Raw genomic sequence first — 6,000 nt, forward strand, 5'->3', positions numbered from 1 at the left:
CTTCAAGGCAATGTCATTACCATCTGAGAGACAGTAATGAAAGTGTGATGATTGGCAGCGAATTCTTTAAAGAGCATATCTTGACAAAAGTTACTGCAGACAAGGTTAAATGGCTTGATTGGGCAGTTTGTCATTGTTGTTGGTTTGTTGTTTTCTTTTGGGTTTTTTTTTTGGGGGGGTCCGCCTGAAAAAACAAAACAACAACAGATAATCTCTTTCCTACATCCATCTTTAGTTTGGTTGCATCTTGACAATGAAAGTGGTTCAAATGAAGGCGAGGTTTAGGAATTAGGAGACACTCCCTAACAATCACAAGGAAAGTTAGATATCTCTACTTCATCAAACCACATCCATAATAATGTGTTTACATTCTTTTTTTCTGTTACTCTCTGTGAATGATGGACTTATCAATGTAGACCCCACTCCTGGGTACCTTGGGATGGCAGGGACTAGTATTGAGTCACACTTTTTCTAGTATAGATCTGCAGTTTATTTTTTGTAGAAATCTCCGGCCAAATCCTCAACAGGCCAGGCAGTATTTGAGGCACTCAAATATATTCCTCAAATGTCAATGTTTGTCCTCAAATCCTAGTACTCAATAGCAGTACATTTCCAACTCACTCATAATTGTAGGCAAGATAAATGAATTTGGGGTACCCTCAACAAACTCTGTGGCATGACGACATTCCCAAATCTCAACCCACCTGGGGAAAAAAAAAATGAATCTCCCCAGACAAAACCCAGTACACCTCAGTAGGCCTATATTCCTGATCAACCCGTACCAAAAAATGCTAAAATCCCCAGCCAAATTAACTCTGATATACTACTTGGATGCAAGTCTCAGCCATCCCTCCTGCGTGCCCAGACTCACCAGAGGGGTCGGTCGGGACAAGACCCACACCAGTAACATTTAAATAGCAATACACAAGTGCAAAAAAACTGCATGTTCAATCTGTAAAGTCTATTACTGTTCTCCATGTTATGACCCACATTTATAGTGAATGTGATGATGATGATCTACATGATGATGATGATGATGATGATAATGTAAAATGGAAAGAACAAAAATATAAGTAAATTTAAGAGTAAAAGGCGAGAATTTAATACGCCACACCAATTGCCAATTGCCAATTCTTAGTTACAAATACAACTCAATCTCAAGATCCATCTATGCCCGGTCAATTGAGCAAGACACAAGAGCAAGCTCTGCCTCTACTAGACTAGACCTAGTCTATGCGAGTCTAGAGAGTCTAGCCAGACCTGCTTCGACAAAGCTAATCGCCGAGAAGCCGTTTAGATTCGGTCATGGCCATAGACACCTTTGAAAAAAAAAACAGCAATGCCGTCGAAATCAGTTAACTGTTAGATGTCTAGAGTACTACTTATCAGTAGGCCTATCCTCGCTGAAACTGAGCTGGACCCGGAACAGTCTAGACTGGACCCCCTGGCCCCGCTCGCTCCGCCCCGGCAGAGCTGGCTTGTCTATCCGGCAACAAGCCGCTGCCTCCCGACGCGACGAGCTGCGACGGTTTATATTTCCGCAAAGACCAAAAACTAGCTTTCCCTCACCTACTTTCTTGCGATAAAACTTAATTACTTATCATAATAACACATCAAGCACCTGAAACTAGTAAAATCATGTCAAGAAAAAATGCAAAACTTACTTCGTATTGAATTTTTCAGTAGTCACCACACGCATATGATAGGTGTGTACCAAAGAGATTATACCTATAATCTCTTTGGTGTGTACACGTCTGACTGAAGTTACCCTGTCAACACGATTCGTTCATAAATAATTCGCCCACAGTAGATCGCCCTTTATCGTAAATATGTTGACTCTTCATGGTTTTGTATAAGGTGTCACTTTATGTTTTAAAAAAAATGCAATCGGATTTTCTGCTTGTATTTTATACCTTTCAAAATAATTGACCAATCTAAATGTTGTTTCATGGTATGAAACTATAACTTATACTTATCACCTACATCTTGCAGAAAAGCTCATTCAATTTGGTTCCGTGGTTATGGAGAAATATTGATCTTACAAAGCATGTCCGTATCGGGGCCGTTTCTTCCAAGCTTATAGCACTTGAAAGTTCTTGGCATCCCGTACCAGGTATATACGAACGAAAATATTTTGCTTGCAACTTTAAATACAGAGCAACTAATCAATTATTCACCTCAAATTCTGTGCACAATGTTTTATCAATATGTAAATATTTATATTCGAATATGTAAATGTTATTGTACATGATTATCTAGGTTTTTTTTTAAAGAGAAAACAAAAACAGAAAGTCAAAAATAAGGACTCGGAGCTCAATCCAGTCTTCCATAAGTTAGCAATTCATTTTCTTTCATTGTTCATTTTCACACCTTACCTATATTTGTAAAAGTCAGAAATCTGCCAGATTTGGCAAAGGAAGGCTTCCTTTTTTTTTTGTAATTCATTAAATTCGTTATAGCTGCAAATGAATAGAAACAGTAGAAAGCAGTCACTTTTTCAAAAGACCGGGTTATGTGGAAGAACACAATGAACATTCATATTTGTACTTCGAGGGTTAACACACAATGCCTCGTATTACAAAACTTGGAGGGAAGGGACTTCTGATAGGTTTTACAAAGATCCCGATTTCTCTATATGACCATGCACTGAAGTAAATCGATGAATTTTTCTATGTAGGTAATAATTGTTTCAGTATCCTGAAATTGCATTATGATTGATTTGCTATTAAAGTTAACTGTTGCACAAAGTATACTTTAGCTACACTATTTACATCAAATTTTCATCAATGCTGAAAAATATACACGGACACTATGAAAGGGTTGCTCTTACTGAGGATAAAATGGCAAATTGGAGTCTGTACGTGATTTTATGATACTAAATGCTAAAATGAGTGACTGTCCACTCGCAGAGATGTCTCAATATGAACGGACAGAATTTTACAAAGCAACAGCGAAATGGAAATTGAACACAGTTTATAATGACTGCAATCATTAAAAACGCTATGTCAATGTAAAGCAAACAGTTTGTTTAAATGTTTTTATCATGTCATCACACTCGATGTCAACCCCATTAAATTCATCCCTCTTTATCCTTTCTTCTTTAGTTTTACGTTAAGAGAATAAATATGTGGTTCCACAAAAGCATGATATATGCATATCAAGGTTTGATTTTTTATTATACTATTTTCAATATATACGTTAAGAATTTTCATTTAGGCCTAGATGTATAGTATGCCTATACTAGTGGTATGCCCGCTCCTCGAACGACTTATCAGAGGGTAGATGCGATATTATCAGAAGCAACGGAAGTTTAGGGTCCGACTTCGCTAGTCACCATTCGCCTGACGGTGGTTGGATCGTTGGATCGCGATCGTTCATCATAACCACACTGAACGTAAACGCACTCACTCACAGCGCAGTCGCGCCGGTGCACAACACACAAGAGCTAGAAAGAGAGCGCTACGATATTACGTAAAAAGGGGAATTGTACATCAAGCACACGTTACCTCAAGAACTCTGTCTATAATAACGAAGCAATCCAGTGTAGCTGCAGTGATGAGGTGTATTTGCATAGCCTGTTACTGGTAATCGGGGTATGTTGTATGAGGCTCTTGAAGAGGATTTACCCCCATCAACCACGACAACGCTTTCCTCATGATTTGTTTGGAGACAACGGCAAGACCAAATTTAAGCCAGTAAAATGTAAGTGCACAGCCACAAGCAAGCAATCACAGCTATAATATTAATTTATAGATTGTAAATTTAGGAGTACCGCTAGATACTGGGCCCTGGCCCTGGGCTGAGGTCGGGTTAGCCCCGGAGACCGCGCCACCAGGCGCGGTCCTGGCGGCTTCCCCGCAGTTTCGCTTATGTTATAGTTCAAGTATTCTGTGCGCTTGTGCAAGTGATTGTGAATTCTGTGAACATCGGTGAGCTGCTTATAAGACATCATTTTGTGCATCACAAGCAATGAAATGCATCAAACAGTCGCCGATGATAGTCATTTAGGTTTCATCGACCCATGTAAGTATTCCTAGTAGTTTCTGTTGAAAAATTAAGGAAATATAGCGCCGCAAAGGCACCCGTTTGTTCAACATGAAGATCTTTTATGGGAGCACGGCGCAGCCGCCACACTGCGTGTGGCGGCTGTCGCAGTTAAGGTCGGGTCTATTAACACTAACCGCTAAAACAGTTAGATTCTATCTAACGTGTACTCTTCTTAGTTCATGAGTGTTAGACTGGAGCTCATGATATGAAGAGCCTAAAGAGGGGAGGGATCGAGGAACCAAAATAAGGGATGACAACCCTGTTAACTCACAAAGATAATGTAGAAACGCCCACTAACTGTTATTCAGTGTTATGTCTAGCGTTATAATAGAAGAGCATCAATCGCCCACAAATGTAGAAATTGGCTTTTAAATTAATTTGTTAATGTAACATAGCCAGGCCTATTAAACGTTTAGGCCATTGGTTCTACCGCTCTACCTGTTATTGACCGATTCGGGTTCGTTGAGGGCAGCAGACGATTTGTGGCACTGGGCGCAGCCATTAGCTCAAATTGCGATGTCTCAGCCTACCCCCCCCCCCCCACCCCCAGGCAACATGTTTATCGCGCACTTGTTACAAAGGTTCGCGCATTAAGCAAGCATTCGCGCACTCAGTACGAGACGCCTATTGGCTAAAACAGCCATGCCTCAGTTTTTCATTCCGTGCGCGTGCAATGAAGGGTGGGGGAGAGGGGAGGGGGGTCGACTGGGACACCGCAGTAATGGCGCTGCCCATGCCGATAATACACAAAGCGCGTCACAGAATCGGTCAATCCGGTAGTGTTAGGCCTATTCGTATGCTAACGGGCCTAGAACCTAGAGTCTATGGATGCGTTGGTGTTGCGTTGTGTGTGTGCACATTGTACCATGGCTAATGGGTGGGGGATGGGGGAGGCCCAAGATGGGGTGGGGATGGGTAACAATATTACTGCATGTACGAGCTGATGTTCGAAATGTCAATTTCGTGAATCGCCTTTGAACCGCGAAAATATTAACACGGGAAAATAACAACACACTAACGTTCAGTTAGACCCTCGCAACCGTGAAATTAAGAACACTCGAAAATGTCCTCCAAGTAGCAATTCGCGAAAATATGCGAAAATTTCAGCTCGTACAGTAACATTTGTAATACTACATGTGATAACGCAACATGTATGTGTTGTGTGCTTCGTGACAGTGTAATCAAGGAGGTTCGAGAGATGGAGTTACAACTGACTATAATTATTCAATCAGCTGATCAGTTTTCTACGGATGGACAAAAGAATTCCACAGGTGCATTTGTGCCTTTGATGTTCGATGCATGAAGCCGCAATCACTCTGAGCAATTTGAAGATTCATTTTTAATGCTAACATAATATCGGGTATATGCTGCTCGTTTATATATCAAATGCAATGAAATTTCACCTAATGATAAAGCATATTATAAACAAAAGTCAATTCTGTTCGAAAATATGTGCAAAAGTGTAAATCTGAGCTGTATTTTGTGAAAGTGTTTGAAATTTTACCCTCATGGAAAGGCGGTTTTATCACATTTCTCCTTATTTCTGCAAAATGAAACTAATATGGTATCATCTTCAAGTACCGGTATAGTTCTTTATAAATTAGTATGTCAGATTAGCGTACAGACACGTAGAGTCGAGTAATTTTGATATCTATTTCAGCAATATTTGAGCAATTTCTATTTGCACACCCCCATGCCTTTACCATTAGGGAGCTTTAGATTTTGACGGGCGGACGTTCAGAGGGAAAAAAATCATGTTCTGAGCATGTGCAGAAAAGCCCGTCAAGTCGATCTATTTTTAGCTTGCGTCGCCTGAGTTTTTCATTGCGCGTACTGGGCTATTTTTACGTCCGCACAGTTTGCAACATAGAGATCTACTTCCTGCACCGATCATATGGGGGCGCGATTTTATTGTGCCTCCGCCAACGAAGTGGCCGGAGGCATTATGTTTTC

Source organism: Diadema antillarum, unplaced genomic scaffold (genome assembly GCF_040938485.1).
Source record: "Diadema antillarum isolate AM-2024a unplaced genomic scaffold, OU_Dant_1.0 scf00000036, whole genome shotgun sequence".
Classification (NCBI taxonomy): Eukaryota; Metazoa; Echinodermata; class Echinoidea; order Diadematoida; family Diadematidae; genus Diadema; species Diadema antillarum.